At 46.1% G+C, this 18,529-nt stretch overlaps 1 long non-coding RNA gene across 1 annotated transcript; it reads right to left on the bottom strand.

The window, feature by feature from the left end:
• LOC143421710 (uncharacterized) lies at nucleotides 1–7,022 on the bottom strand. Its single transcript, XR_013101271.1, has 3 exons — nucleotides 6,683–7,022; nucleotides 3,949–4,156; nucleotides 1–1,495 (listed from the first exon to the last, which is right to left on the bottom strand). It is a non-coding gene; the product is annotated as an uncharacterized LOC143421710 (long non-coding RNA).
• Nucleotides 7,023–18,529: the final 11,507 nt, after the last annotated feature.

The following is an 18,529-nucleotide window of genomic DNA, read 5'->3' as shown; positions in this document are numbered from 1 at the left end:
CTCACGTTCTCTATAATTTTCTCTTCCTATCATTCTGGTACAAGTTTATCTTGGTTCCATTTGCCCAAATATTTTTCTTTAGAATTGTCCAGGCTCTTGACTGTTGTTTGATTGTAGGCTTAACCAAAGAATGAATTCTGTGATCATCCACTTTGGTTGTCCTGTATGGTCTCAGACCTTTTGGTGATGGTGAGCTGACCAGAGTCGTGCACATGGCTGTAAAGGATTCATTATTTTTAAAGTTTGCCAAAATATTTATCACGATGTAAAAAAAAACAAAAAACCCTCTAGAATTTGTGCAAAGTGAGGCAAATAAAAAGATAATATTACTTAAAAATAGAGGAAGTCCAGCATCTGTCTGTGATATTTGAATACATTTTAGATTTTACTCTGTATGAACTCTTGCTAATAGATACCTTGAATTATATGTTGTATGCTTACCTTTCGCTCCACATCTGTGAAATCTACCTCCTGCACAAAGTAGTTGTTTTTTTCACAGTAAAGAATCATGACTTTTTTTATATAAGGTGTCTGATACGAGTCATTTCTGAAGAAGGCTTTAGGTCAGAAGGTCATTCAATGGCTGGCAATGGGAGACACACACACAGCATATGAGTGGTATCAATGAAAGACGGAGAAAATGTGATCCTTTACTAAGGGCAACATGCTGGAAGCTAACATAATATGACATCTGAACTGAAAACAAATCAGGAGAGTGGGCAGCAACAAAGGATTGTTAGGATTAATCAGCAGGACAGCAGTGAGCAGGGTCATGGGTGAAGATGGGGAGCATGACTGAATCTCTAGCACATATCATAGCATCCCTAGAAGATGGAGCTAATTAGTCAGTTTATGTGTGCGTGCCAAAAAGGGGGAAAAAAGGAAAACTTTTTTTTTCAGTAATAATTTCGTCACTTTGACGAAGACAAATCCTGTCATCACATTTATTCTGTCTACGGATGATATAAGACAAGTACCATCAAATTTCTGACAGAGCAGAAGTTATGGATTCCTAGATACTTAACAGGATTAAGACTAAAAGGAATTTCAGACTGTAAGTTGCTGTAGTAAGTAGCACTAAGTGGAAAAGCCAGTATATCTATAGGCTAATACATAAATTGTAATTGTATAACCTGAAAAGAAGCCAAGACTCTAGAATGTATACACAATTAACAGTCCATCTTATACATATAGAAGTAGATCATCTGCATAAAAGGGACAGTTCAATTCAATTCAGTTTTATTTATACAGCGCCAAATCACAACAAAAGTCGCCTCAAGGCGCTTTATATTGTAAGGTAGACCCTACAATAATACATACAGAGAAAAACCCAACAATCAAATGACCCTCTATGAGCAAGCACTTTGGCAACAGTGGGAAGGAAAAACTCCCTTTTAACAGGAAGAAACCTCCAGCAGAACCAGGCTCAAGGAGGGGCGGGGCCATCTGCTGCGACCGGTTGGGGTGAGAGAAGGAAGACAGGATAAAAGACATGCTGTGGAAGAGAGACAGAGATTAATAACAAGTGTGATTCAGTGCAGAGAGGTCTATTAACACATAGTGAGTGAGAAAGGTGACTGAAAAGGAAAAACTCAGTGCATCATTGGAATCCAGCAGCCTACGCCTATTGCAGCATAACTAAGGGAGGACTCAGGGTCACCTGGTCCAGCCCTAACTATATGCTTTAGCAAAAAGGAAAGTTTTAAGCCTAATCTTAAAAGTAGAGATAGTGTCTGTCTCCTGAATCCAAACTGGAAGCTGTTTCCACAGAAGAGGGGCCTGAAAACTGAAGGCTCTCCCTCCCATTCGACTTTTAAATACACTAGGAACAACAAGTAGGCCTGCAGAGCGAGAGCGAAGTGCTCTAATAGGGTGATATGGTACTACAAGGTCATTAAGATAAGATGGGGCCTGATTATTTAAGACCTTGTATGTGAGGAGCAGGATTTTGAATTCAATTCTGGATTTAACAGGAAGCCAATGAAGGGAAGCCAAAACAGGAGAAATATGCTCTCTCTTTCTAGTCCCTGTCAGGACTCTTGCTGCAGCATTTTGGATTAGCTGAAGGCTTTTCAGTGAGTTTTTTGGACATCCTGATAATAATGAATTACAGTCGTCCAGCCTGGAAGTAATAAATGCATGAACTAGTTTTTCAGCGTCACTCTGAGACAGGATAGTTCTAATTTTAGAGATGTTGCGCAAATGGAAGAAAGCAGTCCTACATATTTGTTTAATATGTGCATTGAAGGACATGTCCTGGTCAAAAATCACTCTTGACCAGCAAATAACACATCACAATGCAACTTTGATTTGCTGTTTGAGTGTCAGCTTTGGTGGCCAAGAAAATCCCCCAAATCTTAGATGTAGGATCTGGTATCAGGTCCATGTCTCATAATCTCACATCATGTATTGGTACTGACAAGATACTTAGGCAACCTAGCTACAATTATGTGTTCAGTTGGGGCATATCTTTTATTAAAATTAGGGAGGAAAACACTTCTGAGGCAAAATCCATACAGTTTAGACAAGGCTGCAAAGCTGGAAGCTAATCAATAGAATCAATCAGCTGGTTAATGATTTTGAACAGATTATGACGTTTCTTTGTGGAGCATGGAAGCTTCGGGAAGTAATTTGTATGTTTCCTGACTAATACATGCCTCCCCTTTAACAATGAGCTGACATTTATGGGCTTTGTGGATGCCATCGTGTTCTCAGCAGGAACCCAAATTTTTCACTGAGCAATTCAAGTATGAAGACAATAGCCTGAGCAGGTGATTTAGGATCACTTTGCTCCTTGTTGTTTCACACACACCCTCCAAACAGAATAACAGGACAAATTGCATTGGCTCTTCTGCTATTTATTCTTTTTCCTGTTTATTCCACTGTGACTCTTAAAGGGCAAAAGGGAGTGCTCAGTTGAATGGACCAGAAGCTATTTTATGATTGCCAACATCAAACTCAAGCCTGTTTAGGTGCCTATGATGTTACATTTGTGCCGTAGGTGTGTGTTTCCTCAGTATACTCTGCACAACAAATCATTCACTGCCAGCTCAATGAGGCTACATCTTGCTCATGTGTCGAGGGGGACATTATTCACAAAGTGGCCAAACTGCTGAAACGAGAGGTGGCAATGTCAGAGACTGAAAAAGCCATCAGACAGGAGAGGGTCATAGACAGCAACGTGAGCAAAGAGCTTACAGGATAAGTGTTTGCTGCTCTGTACAAATGTATTAAATAAAGAAGCTGAAGCTCCTGTTTTAGGAGCTTTAGTCCAAAAGCATTAAAGTTGAAGTGTTAATTGGTCAAAGGGCATCACCATCACAAACATCCACACTGCATGGAGAAGGGCCAAAACCGGTATTTAAGAACAGCAGCATGCCCTGAATGGATAATCCCTCACACCAGGTAATAGGCGGGTACAGTTCATTCTTTTGTAGGTGGTTGCTCTATATGTACAAAAATCACGTCATTTTTTAAAAATTAGCAAATCAAAGTGTCAACACTGTAACAACGTAGAATAGCTGGCCAGCCATGTAACATTCAGGTCAGCAGGATTATTTTGGATTTGTACACAATGTAATGTACAGCAACCCATTTACCTTATAGGAACTTCTCTGTTTTACAAAAAGATAAAAAACAATACAAATATTTAAATAAAAATACTTAATTATATATATAATGTCTCAGGTGCCAACCACTGAAGAGACCAGCTAGCCAAAGTTCAGCAAAGCTCACCTCTATATATGAATACTGTCATAATACCAGTGCAGGAGCATGGGCTCCGTAGCAAAGGGAATTCACAAACTAGCAAAAATTTAAATTTTTTTCAGGGAAGAAGAGGATTTGACCATTTGACCAGAGGAGTGCCCAAGAGAAGATGATGGGTTAGTGCAGAGCTGAAGGTGAGCGTTTCATGTGTGTTGTTAATAGTGTCGTTGATTTCCTTACTTGGGATTTTCCTTAATTTGCAGATCAGGAGGTTTGTCAGGGTATTTCCAGGGTTTGGAAGCTCTGGAGAGCGGCCAGGCAGGTAAGTGCAAGTCTGGTGAGAATGACCAGGGCTGAGCTGGTCTTTAAATCCAGGGAAGTGAATGGAGACGAGGGGCAGGATTGATGGCTGAACCAGTGACCCAACAGGACAGCTCAATACCCACTCCTGAGAGAAAAAAGAATCATAAAAACAACACTATCTCATTTTGGAAAATAAACAGTGTAGTGCATTACATTAACAGCTGCTGCCGTCAGCTTCTCAGAGCAAGTTTGTGCTTGTAACACCACAGTCATTCTCCACACGCACAATATGTTCATCAATTTTCATAAGATGTTTGCAAAGGCCATTGACAGTATATGAGAGTAGTAGAAGGACAATGAGACAAAGATTGTTTTTAATTGTTTTCTTTTTACTACATAGGCTGTGTGGACAAGTATGCTTTTGAAATGATGCCTATCCAGTTTTACACACTCGCCCCCTGAGATCAGAAGACTGGCCTCTCATCAAAATGAGCATGAAGCCATAAAAGAATAAGGGCACTCAGAGAGTGCATCCTTCAAGGCCAATGCCCTAGTTTGCATTTTTAAAGAAAGCAACCCAGATTCTCAACAGATTTTAATGGGTTCTTCCTTTGCTTATGTCCATCGCACCATCAGTTTGTTAGCTTTTCTTTAATGTGCCCGACAAATAGATGGACAGAGAAAAAGACACAGCAAATTAAGAGCAATGATTTTTCTATAAAAATCTGTTCAAGTAAGTAGTTAACATTGAACGTAAGTGCAAAATGTACTTCATAAATGTGTGTTTCACAGGCTGTAGTGTGTGACACAGTGGGAGTGAGAGACATGAAGAGAATAACGTGAAAATGAGAGGTTCTAATCAGGGTTTGAATCGCAAATGCCGCATGAAAAGAAAAAAAAATAGCAAAAGACACGTTTCTGAAACACAGACACTGTTTTTGCTGTATAAAGACAAACAGTGATAACATGCTTTGGTTGAAACATTAATTCCGAGAATTTAAATGAATGAATAAGTGCATTTAATTCATTTCACTACAGTAAAGAGTTATTTCTGGAAGAGGATTAAGGCCACCAGAAAAACAAAACGTGGGCACATCTTTATTTTTCTTCTTTTCCAGAATTCTGAGAAAAAAGTCAGATTTCTGGAATTCAAACCTTTTTCTCAAAATCCTGACTTTAATCTCAGAATTCCAACTTTAATCTCAGAATTCTGATTTTTTTCTCAGAATCCTGTCTTTAATCTCAGAATTCTAGACTTCTTTCTGTGAATTCTGACTTTAATCTCAGAATTCAAACTTTATTCTGAGAGTTCCAACTTTAATCTCAGAATTCCGACTTTTTCTCACAATTCTGAGTTTAATCTCTGAATTCTGACTTTTTTCTGTGAATTCAAACTTTTTCTCAGAATCCTGACTTTAATCTCAGAATCCCAACTTTAATCTCAGAATTCTGACTGTAATCTCAGAATTCTGACTTTTTTCTGTGAATTCAAACTTTTTTTTATCAGAAAAAAGTTTCCTTTATCAGAATCCTGAAAAGGATATGGCAGAAATGTGACTAGACTGAGCAACATTAATTTTACTCTTCAGATAGTATGCATGAATATTTTATATTTTATAGGAATATTGTACTCATGTGAATGTTTGCATTTACAGTCTCATACTTAGACAGTTATATGTCACAGAGAATATACACCCACCACAACACCCATAAAATAAGATGGCATTGCTCCCCGTCGGCCTTCTTGACAACAAAAATTAGATCAGGAATAATAATGCTGTTATACAAATCTATTAATTCTTTTTACTATAGGAAAGAGTCTGCATTTATTTAATTGCTTTCATCTGTCTTAAGGATGTACTGTAGCATCATAGCACAGGATGCATTGGTTGATTGCATTGCACTAATCTGAATTAAAATCCACTGAGAAGTCTTGCAACCAGTGAAGAAGGAAAAACCAGTCTCATTTAATTTGCCAATAAGAGTAACGATTCATGTGACAATTGTGTCACATATGACCTTGAACTTGATCTTGAGTACAGCTTGGATGAGGAGATGTTAGGTATTCACTGTGTACATGTTTCACTCAATTCTGATCAACACTGTAGGACACTTCTTTATTGCATAAGCTCATTGGTCCTTCAGCTGGATGAACAAGTAACGTTTCTGAGTCCATGCATCTTTTTTAAATTCTTGTTTGCTTTGTACCTGTTGCTTTCCTATGTATTAGTGACAGTTATCTGCTTGCATATTTAGTACTTGCTTTGGTCCTATTTCTATTATCCTCCTCCTATACTCTATCTTTGTCAGGGTTCCTGGGTCGGTGACCCAGTATTTTCAGTTCACGTTCACTGTTTATCTTCTGCCTGTTCCACTTCCTGTTTTATTGTGTTAGCCTTGGTCCATGTGCATTATGTTCCGTCCTCTTCCCGTTTATCATTAGTTCATTATGTTCAGCTGTGTACTCACCAGGTTCTAATCTCTCATCACTCAGCCTGTGTATTTATGTCCCTCAGTTCAACCAGTCCAATGTCGTGTCATTGATGTTATTGTGATGTTGTCTCTCCGTCTGTATGTTCCGTTAGTCAGTCAGTGCTTCAGTCAGTCGTCCAGCCAGCCATTTTCTCCCTTTGTTCTGTTCATCCACTCCTTATAATAAATCGTCACCTACCTGCGAGTCCTGCGTTTGGGTTCCTTCTTCCTCGCCTCCACCCAACCGCTGACAGAATGACACGACCCGTGCCACGAAGACACGTTTGGAACCTAGCGGACTCGGACCTCTACGAGCGGCAGGAGGTAGCGCTCTCCTTGTGGGCGGAAAAGCTCAAGGAGAGACAGCAGCTCTTCGCGGAGCGAGAGCACGTCTTCGAGGGCACTCGCTTGGCTCTGGGCGGGCCTCGGAGACGCCGCGTTCCCCCACCTGCTGCCTCACCTGTACCGGAGCATTTGCCGTGGAGAGTGGACGTTCCACGCCGCGCTTCGGCCACTCCCTCTCTCGCCACTCCGCTCCTCGCTCCCACACCCGCCGCCTCATCCGCCGGACCTCCACCATCGCCGCGGCACAACGGCTACGCCTCCCACCTCGGCTCAACGGAGGCTACCGCGCCAGAGGCTCTGCTGTTTTCCCTGGCCGCTTCCGCTTCCCAGAGAAAGCGGCGCACACGCCGCCATAGAACGGACTACTTTCAGCCACTCCCGATGGTGAGCTCCAGTGACTGTTTTTCGCACTCACCATCTGATTATTCACTTAAAACGCACAATAAACCCATCTCTCATTCATGGGATGTTTCCCTCCTGGAGGATTCTGTGGACTGGGAAGATTTGTTCTGCTCTGCTCCCCAAAGACTGTAAATAGTGGTGGCAGAAAAATCAGAACAATCTCCAATAAACCTGCCAGTAACACACACACCGTCACTATTTCCACACCCAGTATTCAGCCATTTCCCACCAGCACAGGGGCCCAGTCTACGCCCACACCAGTGCCAGCTCCCAGGAGGAGGGCAGCTGCGACCCGGTCTACCTCCACACCCGCTTCTGTTTTTCAGGTGGGGGTGACTGGTGTCCAGCCACCTTCCGTGCCCGTCCCAGCGCCCAGGTTGAGGGCAACCAGAACCCAGCTTGACCTCCCTGGAGGCTTGGAGGAGCTAACCGGTCCACCTGCTACTTCACCACTTCATCCACCTCCTGACCCAGCCTTTCACGCCCTCGCACTATCCCTAGTTAGATTAGCTGAACTGTCCCCTGCCCAGGCACCAGCCTTACGAGCCCAAGCCGTAATTTTATCTCCGTCACTAGCTCAATCTGTAGCTCAGCCAGCAGCCACGCCTGCCTCTGTTCCTCCCTTAGCATCTCCACTCCAGTCAGTTCCCTCACCTGCTGTTCAGCTTTCCCTCCAGTCAGTTCCCTCACCTGCTGTTCAGCTTTCCCTCCAGTCAGTTCCCTCACCTGCTGTTCAGCTTTCCCTCCAGTCAGTTCCCTCACCTGCTGTTCAGCTTTCCCTCCAGTCAGTTCCCTCACCTGCTGTTCAGCTTTCCCTCCAGTCAGTTCCCTCACCTGCTGTTCAGCTTTCCCTCCAGTCAGTTCCCTCACCTGCTGTTCAGCTTTCCCTCCAGTCAGTTCCCTCACCTGCTGTCCTCCAGTCGCCCCCTGTTTCCCAGTCACCGGTCTACCATCCTGTTCAGTTCCCGGACCTGCAGCCACAGCACCCAGAGCCAGCTGTGAGCCTTCCTGCTTCTCAGCCAGAGGCCTCCGCGCCCGCTGGCCCGGCCGCTTCTCAGCCAGAGGCCTCCGTGCCCGCTGGCCCGGCCGCTCCTCAGCCAGAGGCCTCCGCGCCCGCTTCGCCCGGTCCGGCCTCTGCCTCAGCTGCACCCACGCCCGGGCTGGCGTCGGCCTCTGCTTCTGCTCCGCCTGGTCCGGCTCCAGAGTCTTCGTCCGGCCCAGCCTCAGCGTCTTCGTCCGGCCCAGCCTCAGCGTCTTCGTCCGGCCCAGCCTCAGCGGCCTCGTCCGGCCCGGCCCAGCCTCAGCGGCCTCGTCTGGCCCTGTGCCCACCAGGCCATGGCCAGCACGCCTAACACTGGAGAGCCGCCGCTGCCTTCCGCGCGGTCGGCCTCCCGAACTGTGTCCACGTCGCCGCCGTTGCCTTCCGCGCGGTCGGCCCCCGGACCAGTGCTGTTGCCTTCCGCACGGTCGGCCCACCTGAACTGTCTCGTCTCGGCCACGGGGGCGCCCACCTGAACTGTCTCGTCTCGGCCACGGGGGCGCCCACCTGAAACTGTCTCGGTGTGGACTCCGTCCCTCCGTCCTGGGCCCCCTCCGCCCGCCCTGTTCTGGTTTTTTTCTTTCTTTTGGCCGTCGGGTGCCGGCCTTTAGAGGGGGGGTACTGTCAGGGTTCCTGGGTCGGTGACCCAGTATTTTCAGTTCACGTTCACTGTTTATCTTCTGCCTGTTCCACTTCCTGTTTTATTGTGTTAGCCTTGGTCCATGTGCATTATGTTCCGTCCTCTTCCCGTTTATCATTAGTTCATTATGTTCAGCTGTGTACTCACCAGGTTCTAATCTCTCATCACTCAGCCTGTGTATTTATGTCCCTCAGTTCAACCAGTCCAATGTCGTGTCATTGATGTTATTGTGATGTTGTCTCTCCGTCTGTATGTTCCGTTAGTCAGTCAGTGCTTCAGTCAGTCGTCCAGCCAGCCATTTTCTCCCTTTGTTCTGTTCATCCACTCCTTATAATAAATCGTCACCTACCTGCGAGTCCTGCGTTTGGGTTCCTTCTTCCTCGCCTCCACCCAACCGCTGACAATCTTACTTGTTAAGCACCTTGGCATACCCTTGGTTTTTAAGTGTGCTTTATAAATAAAGTTTATTATTATTTATTTATTATGCATCAAAGTGGTCCAGTCTGACAGATGCAACAAAGGCCCTCTGTAAGGATGTACCACAGGCAGGGTTCAATGATCCATTAAAATGTTCTCTTGCACATTACCACTGAGTGCAATCCTTTAGTTTGGTTTTTAGAATGAAAACTGTATAAAAGCTTTCATGCAAATTAGTTCTTTATATAAGGAGCTGATCACCCAGTGTTGCATTTTGTTCTTCAATGACATGTTAAGAAACTTATTAAAACTGAACTGGAGACTGAACTTGGACTTTTCTTCTCTCGTGTTAGTGAATTGAGGATTTAAAAAAATAAGAAAATTAAAAAGTTAATTTCATGTTAAGCAAAAAGTCAGTCTCAAAGCAAGCATACAGATGTCTACAATTTATTATTCACACCTTGTGAATCAGCCTTTTGTAATCTTCTATTTTTAGATGAGCTAAGTAGCACAGAGCTAAATAGTTTCTGCTTAGCTTAATGACAGGGGTTCGTGATCGTTCTGCACCTCCAGCTAATGAACAATTAAAACTGATAGTATATACCATCAAATTACTTAATTTTTTATGTTCTTCAGTACACTGCTAATATTAGTATCTAGCTAGCGTAAATTGTTTTCAGTTGTAGTTTCAATCGCAAGTTTTCAATTTCAGCGATATCAGGAACCACATAAGCTGTTTCTGTGCAGACACACAGTGTGAATGCAACCTAATGTACAGTTGCTGTGTTTTATAAACTCACTTTAACCCCTGGTTAGCAGTCATATGTAAAGTTTAAGGATGGCTGCTGTAGTGTTGTAGGTGGACCATCCAGTGCATTTGTAGTCTGAACACTTTTTTTTAGAACCACTATAGTCCTTTAGTGTGAATATGGTTGATAGCTTATTTTACTACGGGTTGCATTTGTTAATAGCTAAAGATCTGAGTGGAAATCTGGTTGCTGCATTTGTGTGGGTAACTTCAGGCATCACATTGATGAATGAGAAAAGAGGAGCTACGGTAGAGGTGGGTTGCAAAACAGCTTGCAGATGTAAATTAAGTGTGGGTAGGCGAAAGCAGATTAAATAATGTGCCCTATATGAGATTTGCCAGTTGGATGTGTAACGATGTCAGTTGAGGTCAGTGCCAACTTCCACACAGCTCCAGGCCGTCCTTGCATTCTCCTCTAATGCCTCATCAGTTACTATCCACAGAACAGATCAGTGAATATCTTTTGTTTCACACCACCTCAAGAAAACAGAGTAAAGAGACGGTTGTGCATGAAAATCCTGGACAATTAGCACTTTCACAAAATGCTTGGTTACCAATAGTCATGCCATGTTGCTAAGATGGACTTTTTCCTATTCTGATGAGCGCATTTTCAAAATATTCATATTTACATGCAATATTAACAGAACAGTGTTTTCAAGTCATCCTGGGAATATTTGCCAATTATATAATTCTACTGAGGAAAGCGGCTGTTGAAAACAACACAAGTGTATGAATGTTGTCAGCTTAACAAGATGAGTCATTTGTCAGGGCTTCTGCTCTTTAAAGGGCCCAGTCTAATTGCTGGTGTATAAATATTCCTCAGCATCAGTCTTTTTTCCTCAAGATGAAAAAGGACATTAGGGCTTTCTATTTCCCCCCACACTTTTCTTCCCATCATTAATTGATAAGATGTCATCATTTTGTCAAGGCTTCAGTGTTAATATTTTATCTCAGCAGGAGAAAAAAAAGCAAAAGCAGAAGATTGTGAATTCTGATGAAATGGACCTGAATGAAAAGACTCCGTGTTGTTGGTGCCTTTTGGGTGATTCAGAGGGAGACTAAAAATAAATCTAAATGTCAGTGATAGATTTTAGCTGGAGTAGGTAATGGATTTAAATACTTGCTAAATTGGGCTCTAAAATAATTAGTCTTGACAGATTAGAATATTCTCTTTCACCTGCTCGGAGATGAGTCACTTTGGCACAGTAGTCTACTTGGTTAATTACACTTTTCTTTCAGTGCGTTTGTAAATCATCTAATCAATTTGCAGACATGCAGGTATTGCAAAATCAATTCTATTGATTATGTTAAAGTTGATATAAACTGGAGCTGTCAGAAAAGCTTTAATTCTTTCATTACACGTTATGGCATTCATAATTATTATCTGAATTGAATCTGCTCAGGTTTCCTGTCATCCACCAGGCACCAGTGTAAGATGGTCAAAGAGGGCCCTGCCTATCGCGGTGTATCATAACATTCATTCTACTGCCTTCCTTCGCTCCTTTCCAGCATCTTACATTTGTGTTAGCTTTAGCTAATTAAAGTAGATTAGCAAGCGGTGGCCTCACAGTGTCGCTGCCATAACATGTTATAATGTTAGTGGTCAATGGAAGAACCAGAACTAAAAGAGCTAAAAGAGATGAGGCAGATGACACCTAAATAAAATGATTACTGTTAGATTTTTTCCTGTTTCTTCATGACATGACCCTCACGTACTGTATATATAGCTTTTAGGCAACTTCTTTTGTGCTCTACATGTCCAGTCTCCTATATTTTCTAAGTACACCTAGCACACCATGCTAGTTTTTTAAAGGTTTCAATGCTTTTCCATTTTTTCATTGGAAAAGCTTGTTGGGAATTACCTTGTTGGTGCCAAAATACAATTTTTGTCACGGTCCGGGGCAGCGGCCGTGTGAAGAGTGGAAAGGAGGACTCAGATGCAGCACTTACTCAGATGTGAAGGTGATTTATTGACAATACTGAACATAAAGTGGAGATGGCAAAACAGAACTAAGGACGAACTAAACTGGGAGAAACTACACAAAGGGAGTGGCAAACCTGAACATGAAGGGAGAACAGCAGGGAGAGCACGCAGGGGATTCACCGGGTATGAACACAGACGACGCGACGAGGAGCAGAGGAAATCACACACTATAAGTACACAAAGAGACACTGGGAAATCACACACAGGTGGGGGAAACAGCTGGACCTGATTAACCTGACGAGACAGGGGAACACTAACACCAGGGACCAACAGAGGGAGCACAAACCCAGAACCCAGTGTCTAAAATCCCAAACACAAACCATCCCAAAACAGCCATGAATAATAATGAACGTAATAACAATAAAGAACATAAACATAAAGTCACTGAGTCATGGTCGCAGGACCATGACAGTACCCCCCCCTCAAGGGCTGGCCCCCGACAGCCACAGAAACACACCACCAGATCCGGGCGGGCGGCAGGGGGCCCAGGACGGAGGGACCGGGCCAAGACCAAAGACGGAGGCCCCAGAGTCCCAAACAAATGTTCACAAAAAAAAAAACCTCACAGGGGAGCAGAGTCCAAAACACAGTTCAGGAGGCCGGCCACGAAGAAGGCCGTGGAGGCGCACAAAAGGTTCAGGAGGCCGGCCGTGCGGAAGGCAACGGCGGCCGCTCAGGCGAAGAGGGTCCGGGGGCCGGCCGTGCGGAAGGCAACGGCGGCCGCTCAGGTGATGGCGGTCCGGGGGCCGGCCGTGCGGAAGGCAACGGCGGCCGCTCAGGTGACGAGGGTCCAGGGGCCGGCCGTGCGGAAGGCAACGGCGGCCGCTCAGGTGATGGCGGTCCGGGGGCCGGCCGTGCGGAAGGCAACGGCGGCCGCTCAGGTGACGAGGGTCCGGGGGCCGGCCGTGCGGAAGGCAACGGCGGCCGCTCAGGCGATGGCGGTCCGGGGGCCGGCCGTGCGGAAGGCAACGGCGGCCAGTCAGGCGACGGCGCCCGGCCAGTAGCCTAGCCAGCGGTCTAGAAAACGGCCGTTCAGCTCCAGACCCAAACGAGGCTGGGCCAGGCGAGGCTGAAGGCACGGAAGCCGGGGCCGCAGCGGGCGAAGATGCTGAAGACGCTGCTGCAGGCGATGGTGCGGATGCTGAAGACGCTGCTGCAGGCGATGGTGCGGATGCTGCAGACACGAAGGCTGGACCAGACGAAGATGCAGACACGAAGGCTGGACCAGACGAAGATGCAGACACGAAGGCTGGACCAGACGAGGATGAAGCTGGGCCGGGCGAGGACGAAGCTGTAGCCGAAGCCGGGCCGGGCGAGGCTGAAGCAGAAGCTGAAGCTGGACCAGGCGAGGATGAAGTTGGACCAGGCGAGGATGAAGCTGGGCCAGGCGAGGATGACGCCGGGCCAGGCGAGGATGAAGCCGGGCCAGGCGAGGACGAAGCCGTAGCCGAAGCCGGGCCGGGCGAGGCTGAAGCAGAAGCTGAAGCTGAAGCTGGGCCAGGCGTGGATGAAACCGGGCGAGGCGTGGATGAAACCGGGCGAGGCGTGGATGAAACCGGGCCAGGCGAGGATGAAGCCGGGCCAGGCGATGAAGAAGCTGTAGCTGAAGCCGGGCCGGGCGAGGACGAAGCTGTAGCTGAAGCTGGGCCAGGCGAAGCTGACGCTGTAGCTGAAGCTGGGCCAGGTGAGGATGAAGCTGGACCAGAATCAGGCGAGGCTGAAGCCGAGGATGAAGCCGGACCAGGCGTGGATGAAACCGGGCCAGGCGTGGATGAAACCGGGCCAGGCGTGGATGAAACCGGGCCAGGCGAGGATGAAGCCGGACCAGGCGAGGATGAAGCCGGACCAGGCGATGATGAAGCTGTAGCCGAAGCTGGGCCAGGCGAAGCTGACGCTGAAGCTGAAGCTGAAGCTGGGCCAGGTGAGGATGAAGCTGGACCAGAACCAGGCGAGGCTGAAGCTTCAGGCTGAGGCGTGGCAGTAGCAGGTGGTAGCGCTGCAGGTGATGATACTGCAGGAGGCGGCGCTGCAGCCACAGGTGGAGAAGCAGCCACAGGTGGCCGGACGGGATCCTCGGGCCCCCCAGCCGACGTGGCAGTCAGTGTGGCATGAGGCTGGACGGGCTCCTCGGGCCCCCCAGCAGGCGAAACAGGAAGCTGGACGGGCTCCTCGGGCCCCCCAGCAGGCGAAACAGGAGGCTGGACGGGCTCCTCGGGCCCCCCAGCGAAAACAGCCGCAGAACCAGTGGGCACCGGGGCCCCCGGCACACATGAAACAAAACCAGTAGGCACGTGGGCCCCCGGCACACATGAAACAAAACCAGTAGGCACGTGGGCCTCTGGCACATATGAAACAAAACCAGTAGGCACGTGGACCTCTGGCACATATGAAACAAAACCAGTAGGCACGTGGGCCTCCGGCACACATAAGGAGGGCTGCAGCTGCGCAGAGCACTGACCCTGCTCAGGCAGTGACAGCCCGGTGCAGTTCACAGCTGGCATCTTGGCCTCCAGGGGTCCAGAGTAAGCTGAGGGCAGAAACCCAGCCTCTGGGGAAGCCCCGGAGTGAGCAATAGTCTCTAATGTAGCCAGCTTTTGAGGAACAGATCCGTAGTGAAACAGTTTGTCTCCCTGCTCAGAAACAGCGGTGGAAAAACAGTGTGAAAATTGTGGCTTAAGGGAGGCTAATGGTTGAGCTACAGACTGGGAAGCTTGTGGCTGGACACAGAACTGAGCCGGAGAATGGCAATAAAGTCCTGGCTCAGAAGGAGCGGCAGAGACACAGTCTGTCAGTTTTGCAGCGGGTTTGTACACGCCCACTTGGGAAGGATCCGTTACCACGAAGGTAGGTAAGCGATCCATACAGTCTCCCATCCCGCTCTGAATAGCCCCGGAAAACAAAGTCCCGGAAACTGGGGAAAGCAATGCATCCCGCTGACTCACCGCATCGGGCTGCTCGAAAGTGAATGCAGACGGGGGGTGTAGTCCAAGGTCCAAAAGGAGAAACTCCCGCTCCCACGGACATAGCGAGCCTAGAAGCCATGGGAGACCGGTCACCAGACGCTGTAGCCGCCTCTCTATAGCGCGCTGGGACTCCCCGCCCGGGTTTTCCAGCCACAGGTCAATAAGCTCCTGTGTGGCATCGATTAGATTCTCCCGTAGCTCCTTGGATGGGTTAAGCGCTGCTGGGTCCATGTTGTGGTCGCGTCGTACTGTCACGGTCCGGGGCAGCGGCCGTGTGAAGAGTGGAAAGGAGGACTCAGATGCAGCACTTACTCAGATGTGAAGGTGATTTATTGACAATACTGAACATAAAGTGGAGATGGCAAAACAGAACTAAGGACGAACTAAACTGGGAGAACCTACACAAAGGGAGTGGCAAACCTGAACATGAAGGGAGAACAGCAGGGAGAGCACGCAGGGGATTCACCGGGTATGAACACAGACGACGCGACGAGGAGCAGAGGAAATCACACACTATAAGTACACAAAGAGACACTGGGAAATCACACACAGGTGGGGGAAACAGCTGGACCTGATTAACCTGACGAGACAGGGGAACACTAACACCAGGGACCAACAGAGGGAGCACAAACCCAGAACCCAGTGTCTAAAATCCCAAACACAAACCATCCCAAAACAGCCATGAATAATAATGAAAGTAATAACAATAAAGAACATAAACATAAAGTCACTGAGTCATGGTCGCAGGACCATGACAATTTTATGCCTGTCAAACTCTGTTATCGTTATTCTCATACTACAGAAATGCAAAGAATTTTATGTGTTTTTGCAAAGGTTGCTAGTAACAAAGTGCCTAAAGATACAAATTAGGTCTAAAATGAGTATTAAAACTGTTTTATTTGTGTTTTCATGTGAAAACACAAATCAACTGACTGGAAAATAAAGGAATATATTAAATAAAATAAATCAAGGAGGACACCATTTCATCGCCTTTTCATTATTTTCATTTCTCATCTCTCCTACTAAACTTGATTTAGACAAAACCAAATCCAATAAGCTAAATGTGATTAGGCACAGAACAGCCGTGTACCTACTGAGCAGCCCTCTTCATTGTCAGCATGCTGGAAATAACTCAGTCCCAAATGACCTCCTTTTCTTTGCTAGGACCTTATAAATATCCATGTAAAAATGTAAATGTAAAAAGGGAACCATTCCAACTTCCCCTCGGATGGAGTGAACACCTTGCTTGGGGTGTATATTAAATTGAGGGAGCAGGGTGCTCAGGGGTTGTTATAGTTCTGTTTGATTGTCTCCATCTATTGGGTCCGCTCTCCATTTCAAGGTGTACAACTCTCAAGCAGCTGCATAACCTTTGTCCTTGAATGTATAATGCCCACGGCTGTATGAATATATCTTTGCAAATATGAGTTTTACCACACACAAACACACACACGGATATTTTTGCGCAGGTTGGTAAAGGTGTGAACTGCTGTGCATCTGGGTGTTTCCTGATCTGCAATTTTTTTTCAACCCTAACTGTTTAATATTATATCTCAAACATCACAGGTGAGTGTTTTTAGACACCTTTTAGCCACATATTACACAAGGCACACTGAGTAATTTCAGACAGAGGAGCTCAGGCAAACTTGCACACTTCTGTTCACTTACGGAACTCGTAAGTGAACAGAAAATTCTTGTCCCACCTTATAACCCTGTGGTTATAGAGGACTTTGGAAAAAGCAAACATAGTGTACAAATTCAAAAAACACAGCACAATCAATAACTCTGCATAGGTTCATATTTTATTCACCTTGCGCTTTGAATTGCCAATATCATAGACAAAGAGGAAAACAACTTTCTGACAAGTGGAGCCACACACTGTCACCGCAAGTGCCTTGTAACCAAGTCCCCCAAATCCCCTCAGATCACGGTGTGATGTATTGCTGTCTCGAACACTTCAAGGATCGTTTCCAGCTTTTTCTGCAGCTGTTTGGAGTTTTCCCAGGACCTCGGCATATGATCCACAGATCCATCCGTCTGGCTAGTTGCTGCACCTCAGTTGAAGTGTGTGACAAGTGGAAATGTTGTGACCTTCAAAGAACCCACACTTTACCCTTGGCTTAGGTGTGTTACACAGCACCCAAGCACTGTACAACAGAATTAATATGTGGGTGCAAAAAAAGGACCAGAAGTGACCATATTGGGACAAGGAGATGTGGTTTATAATGATCAATTAATGCTAGCAGATGTAGCCATCATACTGCCTCCATATATACTAACCAGTGCTAAGTAAAATACATTAATAGAATTTCCCTCACCAAAGCTGCAACAGAGAGTTCTTGCACCTACCGTACACCACAGCAGGCTGATATACAATCATAATCATTTGGATAAGTATTAGGGGTGCAACGATACTCGTATCGATATTGAACCGTTCAATACAGTGCTTTCGGTTCGGTATGCATATGTATCGAACAATACCAAATTTGTAATTTATTTTATCAACTTTCCTTCTGACGATGCTGTCTGTGTTGAGCGCTCAGTGAATCTGCGTTCGACTACTCCGCCTAGGCTGCACTGCCGAGCGCAGATCCACTGAGCGCTCAACACAGGCTGTATCCCAATTCAGGGTCTGCAGCATTAAAGTACGCATTTCAAGGCCGATTACGTCACAGCGGCGCGCCGAAGGCTGTCCCAATTCAAAGGCTGCTCGAAATGCGGCCCTGAAATGCGTCCTTCATTTCCCTGAATTTTAAGGCTGTGGCAGTGTAGACTTCGTGGTCCCATATATCCCACAATTCATAGCGCGGCAGTCGGTGTGGAGAATTCTGCCGCAGACGGCAGAAGCGGAGCTGCCGAAGAGTAAACTGTGAAAAGTAAGTACTGAATATTATGTCACTTATTTATGTGCAAATGTTTAATAAGGAAGAACATTAAACATTACTGTTGGCCATATGTCGGCAAAGTTATGTGACATTAGTGACGTTTGTACTAACTTGGTTTTAAAGCATTTACTTTAAAATATACTCCGTTCAATAGCTGAGCTTAATCTTACAGAGAATGATCAAAGCTCATGTAGAAACAAACAAACAAATGAACAAAAGATTTTCTCCTTCATTTCTGTCAAACAAAGCTATGACACGTTTCCAGTGGTTAGTATCATGGTTGCTAGGCAACCTGGGCAGCGCAACGGAGGCTTTTTTTTTTTAAACTTTATTGACAAACAACAGTACCACCGCAACGGAGGCTAGACCGTCCCATTACACAAGCCTCGCACTTCCGGCCTTAGCGGTCTTTGAGTACGCGGCCCTTGAGGATCGTTGAGGCTGCGTACTTTAAGGCTGCAGACCCTGAATTGGGATACAGCCAATGCTGGATGTGCCACGCAATGCTCAATTACATGGGTGGGAACTAGTATGTTAGCGCAGTTAGCTCGTTAACGTGTTGG

This window comes from Maylandia zebra, linkage group LG13 (assembly GCF_041146795.1).
Source record: "Maylandia zebra isolate NMK-2024a linkage group LG13, Mzebra_GT3a, whole genome shotgun sequence".
Lineage (NCBI taxonomy): Eukaryota > Metazoa > Chordata > Actinopteri > Cichliformes > Cichlidae > Maylandia > Maylandia zebra.
This window is presented reverse-complemented; position numbering and strand designations above follow the sequence as displayed.